Source organism: Pseudochaenichthys georgianus, chromosome 13, assembly GCF_902827115.2.
Source record: "Pseudochaenichthys georgianus chromosome 13, fPseGeo1.2, whole genome shotgun sequence".
Classification (NCBI taxonomy): Eukaryota; Metazoa; Chordata; class Actinopteri; order Perciformes; family Channichthyidae; genus Pseudochaenichthys; species Pseudochaenichthys georgianus.
The window spans coordinates 40,956,958-40,974,370 of record NC_047515.1 but is presented as its reverse complement, the minus strand read 5'-3'; the positions used below and the strand labels follow the sequence as shown (position 1 = coordinate 40,974,370).

The 17,413-nt window shown below is 42.4% G+C and overlaps 1 pseudogene; it reads right to left on the bottom strand.

Moving 5' to 3' along the window:
• Positions 1–17,413, bottom strand: part of LOC117457063 (calsyntenin-2-like) — a 373,610-nt pseudogene that overhangs the window by 219,429 nt on the left and 136,768 nt on the right.

Sequence of the window (17,413 nt, the reverse complement as noted above, 5' to 3'; positions counted from 1 at the left end):
CATAATTTTCAAAAACAAATCAAATCTCCAAATCAAATCCTATAGCAGTTTTTAGGATTTAGCAGCCCGGTATATATTACAGTTATTAAAGATGGCATATGTATATAAGTATATATTGCACATAGTTTGACGGTATTTAACAGCAGCACGTTACACAATTCACAAAATACAAGATACATACCTTGTAACAGTAACAAGGGTTTAGCAGCCAGGTATAAATGATAGTTATTAACGGCATGTATATATTGATTTAGCAGCCAGGTATAAATTATAGTTATTAACGGCATATATATATTGATTTAGCAGCCAGGTATAAATGATAGTTATTAACGGCATATATATATTGATTTAGCGGCCAGGTATAAATGATAGTTATTAACGGCATATATATATTGATTTAGCGGCCAGGTATAAATGATAGTTATTAACGGCATATATATATTGATTTAGCAGCTACGTATAAATTATAGTTATTAATGGCATATATATATTGCACATATAGCACATAAAGCACAAAGTTGGTTTGTATTTAGCAGCAAGGGGTCATAAAAAAAAGAAAAAGAAGACATACAAGAAAAGGAATAAAAGTTATAAAAGTTTCCTTTGGTGTTTTGACTTGTTAAGTGCTGTAATGTGGATGCATGTGCTTCGTAAAATATATCGTTCTTTGATATAAAATGTATTCCAACTTTCCTGGTAATCCCCTTTTTCTAATGTAATCTGATTATGTCTTTTTTTATGTAGCTGCAGGGGAATAGTTCCTTTGTTTGGTAATCTACAGCCATTACATCTAATGTGTTATACTTACCAACGCATAAACAGGGCTTTTAAGCAGAAGCATTGACGAAGGACTGACACGCGAATACACTCAGTGGCGTGACACGACACCACACAATGTGACGTGGGTGTCTGCGTCTTTGTGAGCTGGCAATAGAAATTCACGAGTGAGTGACAACCGGGTACCCTGTGTCAAAAAATGGCGCCCGGCACCACTTCGGTCCATTAACCTTGTTAACCCGGCACTTCTGAAGCCTACTCAGTACAGTGGAAGAATTCTCCTATAAAAGCCACTCAATGAAATCACCTGTAACCTGAGCCTCTGATCTGGTATCACTCATTATACACCGGACGCAGCCGTTCCATAACTGAGGAGACTAACCTCTATCCAGACTCCATTGCTAAGGCACTTTTAATACATGTGTAATATATATATCTTTCTCATTGTGACAAATCTCACCAATGAGGGACGACCTCTTTGTTAAAAAGCTCTTATAGGTAGACTACATACTGTACTGAATGCTCCAGGCAAGTCGACCTTGGTATAGTGTCTTTTATCTTTTATAATTCTGGCATTGGCATTTACAGTAAAAACCAGCAGGAAGTGTCAAAAGAGTCCCAAAAGTGTGGCCGTTATGCAAGAAATACAGGAAGGGGGAAGGGTCGAAATGAACTAGTTCGTACCCCATGTTGTACGAATATGTCAGAAGAAAAAAAACGTATATCGCTGTTTCAAACATTTCAACTTAAAGTCAGATTAAAAGCACTTAAGGACACTTTAAGATTGTTGATTTCCCAAATTATGAGAGGTTGTCACAGCATACAACTGATGCCTTTTCAGGGTATGGAATAGGGTTGCCAGAAACTGACCATGATCAAAATCGATTATTCGGCAGCCCTGGCGAATAATAATCGGAAAAAAACAAAAGGAAAAAAAACAAAACTCAGACAAAAGGAATTCCGTTGTTTTCTTTACTGGAACATGTTGAACAGTACAAACAACAAACAAGCATGTCATCACAACGACGTGGCCTTGAAGTGAAGTTGGTAATGGCCGGCTGTGCTGCGTCTTTCTCTGTAACCTCTTTGGCGTGCTTCGCACTCAAATGCGAACGCATTGTTGAGGTTGAGCTGTGATAGACCAACGTCTTTTCGCAGAGCTTGCATTTAACTTCCTTTGGACTTGTAAGTTCGAAGTAGTTCCACGAGGAGGAACTCTTTTTACCTGCCGCTTTGTTCATCTTTAGTCGCATGTGTGAGGGAGAGGGGCTGGGTGGGGGTGGGGTCGGTGTGTAGCGTGCTGCAGCAGCAGTCTGCTCTGCACGCAGGCTTCCTCCAAGTTTACAGTAAAACAAACTGGTGGTGTGACCAATGGCCATTTACAATTATTAATACTATTACTATTATTAGCATATATATATTTATATATATTTTGGTTGAAACTAAGCCAGAAAAAAAAAAAAATACATAAATAATAAAAAATATATAAATAATAAAAAAAAAAAATATAAATAAAATCGATTTTTAAAAATAATATTCGATTATGGAGACTGTAACGAATATTCGAATAATCTAATAATCGCTGGCATCCCTAGTATGGAAGAGGCCATTTAAAAGCACTGGTACCATCACATAACATCGAATCATTTGGCTTTAAACCATACCCATGACTGAGTAATCTTAACACAGGTTGTTGACGTGCAAAAACAGTTTCCCTACATGTTTAACTAACTACTTATAATTAAAATGGGCTAATAATGTTTAAAAACGATTTAAATGTTTGAGGCATTGTCCAATATCCACAATATCCTTCTCGACAGGGCTGTTTTTGAACAATATAAGACTTCAAGCATCACTTCAACACTTTTCGCTTTTATACATAGAACATCACTCCAGGAACAGCTGTCACTGGATCGGAGACATTGCAGTTGATGGCTGACTGAGCTGGTGTTGGCACTTGTCAACTAATAAATACATATGTTGTGACAGACTAGACACGAGCATATGTTCCAGAAGAGTTTTATTCACACACATGAATTAAAAATAAGCTTATTTATAGCAGAAAGCCTTCTTCAAAGAGTGCTTCCTTGATATTGCTTTGAAGCCTATACCTGTTTGTATCAACTTCCTCTTGTATTTCCTTTGTTTCTACGGGTTATACGCCAACACTGTGTGAGACATGGATAAAACAACGAGGCTACCATTACTGGTGCGTTTCACTCTTCCCGACACGCTGTCTGTGTGATGTTGAAGCTTGTAGCCGCAGTGATGGCTGATGTCAGTCTGAGAAAGCGTTAGAGAACAGCAGTGTCACTTTTCCTGCAGCTTCACACCGGTGAGTGTTGCACAATGTTCAGCAGTCCGAGAGGATTTCTGAACAAGTCTGGAGTGATGTCAGAGGGCAGCAGGGAGATACTGTTTTTACTGTGCTAGATCATCTGTACCGTATCTTCCTGTTTATTTCAAAGGGCTCTTATGTTCCCTTTCCTGCAGTGTGTTATACCGGTATTCTATAACACATAGGGTTGAGCAAGCTCTCCGATTGGTCAATAGGCGTGTTTGATTCCACGATCAAACAACGATCAAATAGAACGTGCCTGATCACAGAGTATCCAGTGGCCTACACACACCACCAGCCTACCGAAACTACTTCCATGAGCCTACATCGCGTGGTTTCCATAGCGACGTTTAGCGACACACAGTTAGACATAGTCTCTCGTTGGAAATCGGTAGCTACAAAATGTCAGATTTTAAAGTTAACTTTGATTTGTTGGGGGCCGGCCTCAGTACTGATGAATGGTTGGACATGGACACAGACCACAAAACCAACGAAAGATTTGCGGCTGTTTCAACTGACGAGTTGAGTGCGTTGGAAAAAAGTCGCAACGAAAAGAGTACATTGGCGTCAACTACCAGGGCTGTCAAATGTCTCAAAGCGTTCTTAAAAACCCAGGAGAAAATGGCGGATTTCGGAACAGTGTCCAAACCGGAGCTGAACAGCTTACTTTGCCAGTGTTATGGAAGTGTTAGAAACACTAAGGGCCAGTAGTACGCTATTAGTACCTATGTCGGTTTGAGAGCTGGGATCAACCGCTTCGTTAAAGACCCTCCGTGCAGCCGGACATGGTGTTTGATTTAAGACAATGCGTTTACCACCTCAAATAACGTGTTCTCCGGACTCATCAAGTCACTCAGAAGGGCTGGGCGGGACAAAACTGAACACCATCCCGCTATCACCAACGAGGACCTCGAAATCCTGAGGAAGTCCCGGGCCATGGACCCAAACACACCACGGGGCCTCCTCAACAAGGCAATAATAATAGCCCAATAATAATAGCTACTTTATTGATCCCCAAGGAAATTGTTTTTACAGTAGACATTTCCTACATTACATTACAGGTGTGGTTCGATACTCAACTGCATTTCGGAAGAAGGGGAAACTCACTCCACAATCTTTTGTTGTTAAACGAGATTCTGCAGGTGAGTTGATCAAACACGCGTTCGCCGGACTCATCAAGTCACTCAGAAGGGCTGGGCAACGAAAAAGTTGTAATCATTAAGCCTACAAGCTATTGTTGTTGTTCTTATTATATTGTTCTTATTATTATTATTATTTCATCATTGTTATCTTTGTTGTTGCTTCATACTGTAAGGTCAAACTTGCCTAACATTCGTTTTTTTTTGTTATTATCCTTAAGGCACCAAATATGTGACGATGGCATTTAACGAGGAAACGAAAAATCATAAATGCCACAACGACAGGGAGCGCCAGAACAGGAGAGGGGCAATGTTTGAGGAGCCGGGCAATGCCTTTTGCCCAGTAGCTTCGTTCGAGGCCTACCTATCAACACTGCCCGAATCAGCAAAGGCTTTCTACCACCATCCGAGGAAGTCGGTGAAGCCTGGAGATGCGGTGTGGTATAGCAAGGAGCCCTTGGGGGTGAACAGCCTGGGGTCCATGATGACCCGCATTAGTGAAGAGGCTGGCACTGCGACGCGTTACACAAACCATTGCATCAGAAGCACCTGCATACAGCGGCTGGCGGAGGCAGGGTTGGAGGCCAGAGAAATCATGTCCGTTAGCAGACATAACAATGAGTCATCGCTTCGCAGCTACCGGGCTCCATCTCTAGACAACAGAAAGATGTGGAGCAACGCGCTTTTTGCCGGTCCGGGACACGCCATGAAACGGCCACTGGAGGAAAGCTCTTCCGATAACCTACCCGTGAACACCACGGCACCACCTGCAAAAAAGTCTGGCATGGAGTTCACGGAGAGCTGTTTCAAGAATTGCACTTTTAATGGCAGCATGAACATCCACCTTCATTCTGAAGCCAAAATGTGTCAGCTCCAAGGACGGCCTGATTTGATTTGTTCCGCTAATCCCACACAGTGATTACTCAGATATTTAAATAGCCTAATTCAAGAATTGTTTTCAATAAATTGTTTTCAATAAATTGGTTAATAATATATTATTTACTATAATTATATCAATAACTGTAAGCGAGGAAGCAGGAGTGTTCAATTGATCGGCTATCGTTACCATGGGATCTACTTTCTAGGAACTACTTTCTGACGGAGATTAACTCAAGCAGAAAGCGTAGGTTTGGGAGCAAATTAGCCCACATTATGAAATGATTTTACGATATTGTTGATTACAATGATAGTTTGTGTAATAGAATCGCAATCATGAACCCCTCTGTAATGGTCACACATGCAGAGCACACGGCACACACAGTGAAATGTGTCCTCTGCTGTTAACCCATCCTAGAACCAGGAGCAGTGGGCAGCTATTGTACAGCGCCCGGGGAGCAACGGGAGTGAGGGGGGAAGGGGGGTGCGCGGTGCCTTGCTCCCAGTCCAATCCCCTACTGACTGAGCCACTGCCGGTGGTGATGCATGTCAACTTTAAAGGGTCTGCACATGCTAAAATCCCAACATTCACACAAGAGGGAGTTTCTATCCCACACACTCCCCCACCTCCCTGAAACGCCTCCTTTGTTTACTTCCGTAATATAATGACATCACTACGTAAGCACCTTTTGAACATCAAGCATGTCCAGGTAGAGGCAAAAGGTACAAATATGAAACTTAAAATTATCATAATAGTGCCCCTTTAAACAACATGTTGACATGCTTTGGGCAGGCACCGATTGAATATTCATGTTTTTGAATAACACATATATATTTTCTAAATTGAACATTGGTTTTTATATATGCGCTACCAAAATGTAATTCAAGTGGAGAAAGATAAATACTTAAGTACAAGTAGCAATACCAAAATAGTAAAAGTACTTTGTTACAAGTTAAAGTCTCGCATTTCCAATCTTTCTTAAGTAAAAGTACAAAAGTATCAGCATCGAAATATACTTAAACTGACTCAAGTACTCGTTAAATGTAATGTCAGAATCCTATGCGTATAAATTATTAGATTATGATTATTGATGCATTTTTGAGCTGGAAAAGTAATACATATAATTAAGCAATAGCTCACGACAGGCCGTGGTATATGCTCATTATATCACAGCTAAGGGGCGTGGTTCGGTCGGCTTTTATAAAACGGTTACCAAGTGTGGCAATATGAAAAAAAAATACACACTCTAATTTAAATAGTTTTTATTAGTAAACAATGATGTTCAAAATAAAATAGTCCCTCCATTGCCTTCTGCGCGAAACATAGTGCGAGGTGGTTGCTATGCAACAACACTAACAGCTAGCGAACATATTAGACAGAGAGCGTTGATCCATTATTTGGCTATTTATTTACATTCATGTGTATGTTGCCGTTTATTGTGCAGCCACTGAAAACCTGTCCAGCATCAGTAGCATGGCTTACGTGGTTACTTGTTGAGGTTGTTCTAGGCTGCTGCTCGGCGTGGTGAGAATATTCCTCCACTTTCTCCGGTCCCCGAGATTCGGCTTCCAGTAGCTCTAGAGAGAGAGCTTTCGCACCTGTGGCCACTAACGGTCATACTTTCCCTGCTTTGTTTCAAGACCCGCATCAGAAAGCTTTTGAATGGTGGTACTTTTCCAGTTGGTCTACCTGCTCTTCACGTAGCTCTGCATGTCGTCGTTTAGGTGCTTTCCCCCCCTGGAGATAGGCACTGCTCAATCCACTCCTCCATAGTAAGAGCTCCCCGGAGGTCGAAGTTAATCTTAAATGTTTCCATCTTATGCTTTGTAAGTTTGTTCCGTAACGGAAGAAATGTAAACATATTTATAAAACTGACAAGTCAAATCAAGCAATCTGATTGGCCGATAGTGTTTTTGCGGACCTCTTTGATTACAGATTTGAAAACATCGTTGCTTGCTTTAAAAGTAGCACAATTCATTATGTCAAACCTTGGAAAGTATCTAGATATCCCTGCCCTAATGCCAAAGGAACTGCACACTGTATGTTTTGCCGTTTGATGTCTATGTCTGGACCGCTGCGTAAAAAGGAGGGTTTCTGCCCCGTTACTTTCTTGTTCCAGTATGAAAAGCAAACTGCAGGCAGTTTGCTTTTCAGCCCAACGGTATACTGTTTTTCTCAGACGCGGAGGGATACTGATTTGTTGTGAAAAGTAACTTACAATTCTACCCGTGGTATACGCTCAGTATATCACGGCTAAGAACCAATCAGATTGCTTGATTTGACTTGTCCGTTTTATAATTACTTTATATACCGCTTCTGGATATTTTAACCTATGATATATATTTTGTTGTCGCTAGTAATCTGAATGTGTAAGTTAACGTAAGCTGTCAGATACATTTAGTGGACTAAAACATGACAGGCTTCCAAAATGTAGTGGAGTAAAAGCATCAAGTAGCAATACATGATAAATGCCAAACATTGACTTTCTGTGTTAAAAGTACTGTAATTAAAACCTGGCTGGGCAAACTAATGAGGCTTGCCCGCGACCCGTGCACTGCCTTGTCACTCCGCCGTGGCAATTTGTTGGGAGAGGTTCAGTTAGAGGATAACTGTCTGTGAACTGTGTCTGCCTGGCTGGACACGCGGCTTTAAGAGGTGAAGAGAAGCAGTGTGTGCGGGTGTGCCAGTGGGTTTCTTCGGGTAGCTTAAAAAGGTTGCACAGGGAGGGAGGTGAGACACAAATACAAAAATATGAAGAAGTGATGTTGAGAGGAAACCAGAGAGAAATGACAACTGACAGAAATGCCCGCAAGACAGCGAGACAGAGTGGTTCATTAATTATTTAGTGAGAAATCTCTCTCAGTACCCTCACTTAGGAAGATCCAGGAATACCCGCTGTGTGCGTGCGTGTGTGTGTGTGTGTGTGTGTGTGTGTGTGTGTGTGTGTGTGTGTCTGTGTGTGTGTGTGTCAGTGTGTGTGTGTGTGTGTGTGTCAGTCTACGCAGAGCCAGAGGACATACTGTATGCTGGTCAGCCAGTTACCCTCCCCACTGTCTCATCATTTTCTCTCTTTCTCCCTGTAGGGCGGCCATTACAGCGAGTGCCCTCAGGCCGTGCTACACACGCACACACGGTAGCAAACAATGGGAAATTGACGGGGTAAGCATTCACACGTGCACGCTTGCACACAAACACTCCATCCATCCAGCTCGAGGGCCTTGGTGAGTGTGCCACGGCGCAGCAGCCCCATGCTAAGGCCTTGGCCACATTAGCATCCTGGCGGGAGACATTTCGAGTGTCCCCGCCAACAGCCTGCAGCTAACGTCCTCCCACCAGAGCTGGCATCCTTTACAAGAGCTGGAGTGGTCACAAAAGAATCTAATCCCGTTTGACTCGCAGCATCCTCGTCCACCGAGGGGCTTATTTAGGCCACTTTAAATAAATACGAGTCCTGTAGGTGATGCGCGCTCACTGGGATTGATTGGATTAAATGGTTGCAGCAAAGAGCAGGGTTAAGGCTATAAGAGAAAGAAGCTGTGATGCAGCAGTTACTGTACATGCAGCCAGTTGAAACCCCTTCACAGTGATCGCACATGACAGCCGTATATCCTTAGTGGAAGTGCACCCTGCAGCTATTGTGCGGATTAGCACCTGCGTCATCGTTCACCGCCTCTATTCGGTCGGAGTTCGCCCGCCTCCTCCCCTGAGCTATGATCATTCTCCAGTTAGTTGACAGTCATTTGAAATGTACCGTACCTGCGTAGGGGACGGGAGCGTCCTTGTCCAAGGCGACCAGCGGAGGATCCAGCAGAACCACGGCGGTGTTCTCAGTGATCACCCCGTGGTACGATGTCTCAATCCACGGCTTGTGTTTGTTCACTGTGGAGACAGAAAGGGCAGGGTGAGAAGTCAGGGAAGTACTCAATGGGATTGGGAGTGTTGGGGGTTTCCCCGGTCCTGTAGTGTGTTAAGGTTTGTGCATGGACATGGTCTGCTAAGGCACACATCCCTGTGTTCCCTCCAGAGGAAGTTTCTCTCCCACACACTCCCCCCCCCCCCCCCCCTGCCTGAAACGGCTCAATGTGACTCCTTTGTTTACTTCTGTATAACGTATTTAGTCACCCATGTTTATATGTTATTTATTTTAAAGGTCCCATGTCGTGCTTTTCCGGTTAGTACCCGTCCCCTTGTGTGTTATGGAGGTTTTTATGCATGTAAACGGTCTGCAGAGTCAAAATCCTCAAAGTACACCCTGTAGCGAGTAAAACTCTAACACCTCCCCAAAACGCCTCGTTGGAGATACGTCACTGTCCATTTGATTCTTCCGGGGACATCATGATGTCATGTCGTCCCGGAACGAAATGGACCAATCCGTGGAGCCGTTACGTTCACGCAGATTGGTCCAAATTGACCAATCCACGGACTTCCTCACACACTCAGTGCAGGCAGCTCTGCTGGTCTCTCCTCCCTGGCTGCAGGCTGATAACAGACAGTTGGGATCGTGGTGAAATTCTCTCCGCAGACCCATTCTCACAGCGTTCATCAACCTGTTTCTTACTCGATATCAAGCCACACTTATTGTTGTTACTTCGGCTGTGACTTTGTGTGTGCTCAGGGTGAGTGTGGCTGTGTTTCGCTGTGTATCGCTAAACAAGGAAACCACACCTCCACGGAGCTTAGCGCGATTCACAACGTCCCGACCAATCAGAGCACACTGTGCTCACAGGGAGGGTGGGCTATTGGAGCTACAACGAGCCGTTAAAGGCAGAGAGTGAAATTCAGTGAATACACGTAGTTACAGAGATGCTGTTTGAGAAACCAATGTGAGTTTGGAACATTGCACAATATAAATGTATTTTAGTAGACCTCAACAATGGAACTATGATCAGTGGAAATGGCCATGACATGGGACCTTGTACTTCATTGGGCTAACTTGTGTTTTATATTGTGGATTATTTATATAAAGGTTTATACTGTAAATTCACTATTTATGGGATTTATTTTGTATTCTATTATTCCATTTGTACAATGCCTTTCTAACATGCTGCTATGACAACACCATTTCCCGATTTGGGATCATTCAACTAAATCTAATCTAATCAGAAGTCAAATATATCCTTTATTTAACCAGGTAATAGTAGAAGTGCTTTATTCGTCCCACAATGGGGACATGTACAATGCTACAGCAAAGGGACAGTCACAAAGGCAACAATTACCACACGTTAATAAAACAATCAAACAAGTACACATATAATCTAATTTCACCTGAGAAACTATCCAAAGATTGATATTTAAGTTTGACAGACACATCCAAATACACCGCAGAAACAAACATGCCCTTGTAAATATATCCTTTATTTAACCGGGTAAAAGACTTGAACTTGTCATAACGCCTCCGGTAGCATCGGTTTCTGCGACACATTCTCATTAGCTAATCCCCCCAAACAACTTCTTCTTCTCTCCCTATTGTTCCTTTGTCTTCCTCCAAACATTCCCTGCTAGCTCGGTGCCATGCTCGATCAATGGCCGCCGCTGAGCTGCCAGCAGGAAACAGAATCCAAGGCCAAGTCAAAACAAAGTTCACCAACTGAGGGGCCTGATTAAGGACCATAATTGAGTAACGGCTCCCTGGGCTGTACGCGGCACCGTGCCGACCCACTTGCTATTTGTTTACCATCCTAAAAAGAAAAACAAGGAGAACAACTGGAACCCTGAAGTATAATGAATAATAAAATAACCAACAGGAAATGGATGTTCTAACAAACCACCTAAACCTATATGAATTGGCATCAGAAGCTACATTAAACCACAGCAAAACTGAAGGCGTTTGGATCGGCAGCGACGAAGTGAAAAAATAAATTAAAATACTTAGAATAACTATTTGAAAAAAAAAAAAGTACTTCTTAGTGCTTGTGAGGAAGCGCACACACTCCCTCACTAACATGTTGGTCTTAACTATTTGTTTGTTAAGAAAGGTAGTACATGTTTTTTCTGAGTTGCCTTTATTTCAGTTAAAGTTATAAAACAGTTTACATAGACAAACTAATAAAATGCATCTAAATTCGTTTGTCAGTCTGTAAAACACACAAGCACCAAGTAATCACCATTGCCTTTGTTCAGACCTGGAGGCCATCTTGTCCCAGTGCTCAAAGAGGGAGCAGCCTCCAAAGTACTCCTTATATGTGCCGTATGAGTAGGCGGAGTCTTGGACGCGATTGGTCAGGAAATGTGTGATTTTATGAGTGTCAATTAGGTTAAAAACTATCCGTTTTAAGCAGACCTTGTTGTTCTTGAAGATATCATATTTATAGCGATGCAATAATGAATGTACTTAAGCCTTTAGGGTTTTATTAAAGGTAGACAACAATGTTTAATTTTGTCTTTAAGCCTTCACTCCGCTTTTAGAACCATGACCTGATTGGCCAGGTTGGAGTGGGAAGGCGGGCCGTCTCCTGACATGTACAATGCTACAGCAAAGGGACAGTCACAAAGGCAACAATTACCACACGTTAATAAAACAATCAAACAAGTACACATAATCTAATCTAATTTCACCTGAGAAACTATCCAAAGATTGATATTTAAGTTTGACATACACATCCAAATACACCGCAGAAACAAACATGCCCTTGTAAATATATCCTTTATTTAACCGGGTAAAAGACTTGAACTTGTCATAACGCCTCCGGTAGCATCGGTTTCTGCGACACATTCTCATTAGCTAATCCCCCCAAACAACATCTTCTTCTCTCCCTATTGTTCCTTTGTCTTCCTCCAAACATTCCCTGCTAGCTCGGTGCCATGCTCGATCAATGGCCGCCGCTGAGCTGCCAGCAGGAAACAGAATCCAAGGCCAAGTCAAAACAAAGTTCACCAACTGAGGGGCCTGATTAAGGACCATAATTGAGTAACGGCTCCCTGGGCTGTACGCGGCACCGTGCCGACCCACTTGCTATTTGTTTACCATCCTAAAAAGAAAAACAAGGAGAACAACTGGAACCCTGAAGTATAATGAATAATAAAATAACCAACAGGAAATGGATGTTCTAACAAACCACCTAAACCTATATGAATTGGCATCAGAAGCTACATTAAACCACAGCAAAACTGAAGGCGTTTGGATCGGCAGCGACGAAGTGAAAAAATAAATTAAAATACTTAGAATAACTATTTGAAAAAAAAAAGTACTTCTTAGTGCTTGTGAGGAAGCGCACACACTCCCTCACTAACATGTTGGTCTTAACTATTTGTTTGTTAAGAAAGGTAGTACATGTTTGTTCTGAGTTGCCTTTATTTCAGTTAAAGTTATAAAAACAGTTTACATAGACAAACTAATAAAATGCATCTAAATTCGTTTGTCAGTCTGTAAAACACACAAGCACCAAGTAATCACCATTTCCTTTGTTCAGACCTGGAGGCCATCTTGTCCCAGTGCTCAAAGGCGGAGCACGCCTCCAAAGTACTCCTTATATGTGCCGTATGAGTAGGCGGAGTCTTGGACGCGATTGGTCAGGAATGTGTGATTTTATGAGTGTCAATTAGGTTAAAAACTATCCGTTTTAAGCAGACCTTGTTGTTCTTGAAGGTATCATATTTATAGCGATGCAATAATGAATGTACTTAAGCCTTTAGGGTTTTATTAAAGGTAAACAACAGTGTTTAATTTTGTATTTAAGCCTTCACTCCGCTTTTAGAACCATGACCTGATTGGCCAGGTTGGAGTGGGAAGGCGGGCCGTCTCCTATAAATGTGGTTGGGAAGAGAGGGGGAGGGGATTCGTTTTTGTTCCTTGCTGGTGAATGCAGCACCAGGCATGCAGTTTGTGTTTCTGTGGAATAATGTGGAAGGCTAAGAAGAAAACGCCTGTTTATTTTTGCAAGAAAACCCTCTCTCCACGTATCGTTCTTTCACCTGCACCTCACATCGTAACAGTGCTGCTTAGCTGCGCCAGAAAGAAAGCTGGAAATGATATTTGTTCTGCTTTATGTTCACTGTCAAGTTGCCGGACTGAAAATGACACGAAGCAAGGCAGGCATTTGTTGTCCTCTGAAAAACTATGAGTTAAAAAGAACACAAATAATGGGGAAAAAAACGCATATGCAACAACTGTGGGTATTGTCCACAGTAGATGACCATTACATGTATGATCTGTATGTGTAATGTGTATTTGTAAAGCGCTTTGAGAGTCTTTGATAAAGCACTATAATAAATACAAGGATTATTATTATTATTATAATTACCTTCCATTCAGCAAAAGTAAAGTGGACTCTATTGAAGTGCTAATCAGGAAACCATTTCAGACCACCTCAATTATTCACTGAATGTCGGTAAAAGCTACTTGGCAGTGCTTCAATGTTTACTTTCCAAACAACCAAGACAGCATAATGTTGCCAGACATTATATTCTCTAATTTGAGTACACAAAAACACTTGCAGCTTTCACATCTTCTCAAGAACTGCTCCTCAAACACCCCAGAAAGTTGTGAAGTCGAACTGAAATGCACTTCCTGTTTTCTGTTCAGATAAGATAGGGAAATGTTTGCGTTGCAAGCAGCGTGAAATGACATGGCGAGGTAATGGAGGAAGGCTGTCGATGAAAGAATAGAAAACTCTGGGTTTTATGGTTAAAAAGAAATGGCACTTACTTCAATAAATACGCTGATTTTTACCATAAAACTTCCCCTATTTCCAACAACTTGTATACAGACTCTTAATGCACTATTTAAATATTTCACTTTTTGTCTAATTGTATTTACTATTTAATATTTACTTGCACTATATGTGTCTGTTTTATTGTGTTGCACTGTTGGAGGAGCCTGTGACCTAAGATGTTCATTGCCATAACAACACTGTAGCTACTGTATGTTCGCATGACCAATAAGAGCCTTGAACCTATTTGTGTTGTGCAATGGTGGGGCTAAAGCATATACTGTATACACATATGTTCTATAATGTAACTGCAGGATGATAACAATATATTTCCATCCATTAAGAATGATATGTTCAGTCCCCTCTACGTCTTCTGGTTTTATCCCTCAGAAAACCAAACAACAACTTTAGCAGTCAGGATAACAACAGAACACACCTCTTCACCCCCCTGCTCGAGAGCAGGGACTTTCGTGGGAGAAAAGGTTCCTATGTCTGATTGGCTGGGCGGATTGCAAACCACGCCCCGTAAAACTCCCACACGTTTTGTGAAGCCGCTGTCGGGGGGCTAGGGTCGGTTGTCACTACCCGATCCGTCCCCCTGCCCGATCGGTACTGCGCATGTGCGAGATGGTCCGCCAGATTGGACAACTCCGGATGGTAACCCAAGATGGACACTTGACACAGTGGCTTTTAGCAAAGCTCAAAAGGAAAACTCGAGAGAGATGAGTTATTGTTATTACAACGTGACTTCACTATTATTTAACAACTCTTTTTATTGGGTTCTTTTATTTGGGGTCATTGTCAGAATAAGTGAGAATGGATTTAACTTCTGTTAGACAGCTATAGCCTATGCCATACATTTTTGCAGCACATTCACAGTAAATATGTATTCAGTATGATAGCTGTCTAACAGAAGTTAAATCCATTTCTCACTTATTCTGACAATGTACTTAACCCCAAATAAAAGAATCCAATTGTTAAATAATAGTGAAGTCACATTGTAATAAAAATAACTCATCTCGCTCGAGTTTTCCTTTTGAGCTTTGCTAAAAGCCACTGTGTCAAGTGTCCTACTTGGGTTGCCGTCCGGAGTTGTCCAATATGGCGGACCATCTCGCACATGCGCACTGCAGATCGGGCAGGGGGACGGATCGGGTAGTGACAGTGACAAATACACCCGAGCAGATATGGTACCCCGAGCTGATATGGTACCTACACCGCCATTTTATTATCCTCGCATTAGCATTATTAGCATTAGCTTTAGCCCAGCGCAGACACGCAGAGAGACTAACTTATGGCAACACAAAATAAAACATGGGAGCGGTGGAGATGAGGAGGTGTCGGCGTTCTGGCGATTTACTCGGAAGGCTTCAGTAGAAGCCAGTCCCCAACTCCGGGGACTTCCGGCCGGGGACTTCGGGCGGCAGTATACGCCGTGAAGTGGTTTGCGGCCTGCCAGTAAACCCAAAGCAGAAGAAGAAGAAGTGACGTCAGCGGCTTCATTTGCCTAATCCTCCCCCAGGGACTTATTCCGGTGTGAACGCGATCTGTACTTAGTTCATGCGAACTAAAGAGTTCTCATGAACTAAGTTCTCAAGAACCTTTGTGGGAAAAGTGCTGCGGTGTGAAAGCGCCTAATGTAAAGCTACAAAAGGAAGGTCCAACATTGATTGACTTTAGCACAAGTTGTGTATGTATGTTTTTGAGGACTGAAGAAGCTGTGAGAGCTGGAGAAAACATGCTAACATTACATCGATGCATATTCATGAGCGTCAGTGCAGAAAGCATGGCTCGGCTGAAGCAGTCGGAGGAGATCGTTCACACGGTCAGAGAGATGGGGACACATTAGTATAGGATGTGATAAATATGCATGAGTTTGCAACATCCGTTAGGGGTAAAATAACTCTGGATTTCAACTTTAAATGCCAAACTATGTAGGGGTGTAACGGTATCCGTATTCGTCCCGTACCGTCACGGTTCGGACGTCACGGTTCGGACGTCACGGTTCGGCACATGCAGTCACACGGCGAATACGCTTTTTTTACGAGTGGGAAAAAAGTCTGTCACTCAGGGCAGTATTACACTATTATAATCCAGGGGGCGGTATTGCGCCTAAAAGCCAGCCGCCCGTAAATAACAAATGAAGAACAAGAACAAAACACAACAAACGAACACAATACAGTAGCTAATATGGCGAGTTCACACAACACACAGGAGCCAGAGACCCTCCTGCTTCTTTTAAATCAGATGTGTGGGAACATTTCGGTTCCCTGTGGACTACAACAATGATGGGGTGCGAGTTGTGGATCGGACGAGGACGGTGTGTCGGCGTTGTTCGACAGCGGTGCGGTATGCTAGTGGTAACATGTCAAACATGCTCAATCATGTCTCAGTCCCCAGCGAGAGGGTTTCCTCGACGGCGGGTGCCATAGTTACCGCCAACAGATCTGCCCTCACTGCTGACAACGTAGACTCACTCATCTTTCTGAAGAACAACTTGAAAATAGAGTAAAGCTTGAGTACCTTTATTTAGGCATAATGGCCTCACACACTCACAAGTTACACATGTTAGACATTGCTCCTAAAGGTACAGATTTTATTTTGTTTTATATTTATCATTGTATTTATTTTATATTTTGACATCAGGAGATGTTATACAGTTGCCTTTTTTGATTGTGATTGAAACACTTTCTTATTATTTATTTTAATATTTTCAAGACTTCTTTTTAGTTGTTCAGCTTATTTAACCTTTTAGTTTGACATCAGCCATTATAGATAATATGGCCGTGAGTGTGTGTGGTGTGTGTGTGTGTGTGTGTGTGTGTGTGTGTGTGTGTGTGTGTGTGTGTGTGTGTGTGTGTGTGGTTTGTTTTTAACTGTGTAATACAGTTAATGATTCCAAATGTTAGAGTTCCTTATTTTCATACCAAAACTTGCACTACTGTTACAAATAAATAACAGCAAAACAAATTATGCATTTGGGACTTTTTTTTGCTTTTCCTTGTTGTACCGAACCCGTACCGAACCGCGACCTCCAAACGGAGGTACGAACCGAACCGTGACTTCTGTGAACCGTTACACCCCTAAAACTATGTCACTTTGGGAATGAATAGCTTGCGTGGGTCATACCTGCCCGTCTCCGAGACAAACCTGTGTTCTGCAAAGCGTGTAAAGACTAATTAGCACACTGGTGTTATCTCCTGCTCTGGAATTATACAGCAACAATCATACATTTCCTGCTGGAAATGAAGGGCATTAGAGGAAAAACACTCTCCTCCAGCGTGGGACGAGTGCACGACCCCAGTAAATGTGTAATACAGGATATAACAAGATTTGAGCACACTGCGTGACAGCTAATGAGCAGTCTGGAGAACAAAAGAGACGTGTCCTAAAATGTATATCAAATCCTCTCATATTGACCTTTAAATCCTTCGTGTTGCCGTGTGCGTGTCGCTCACCGTGACTACCGAGCAGTGTCCCGCTGACCTAAATGTTATCCGTGCTGCCAACACATTTTTTATTTGAAGACGCAGTTGAGAGAATGGGCTGCAACAGAATGATACAGGAGTTAAAATGGATGCTTTTCTATAGGATACACAACACACGAAGCGAGTGGCAACAGAACATCACAACC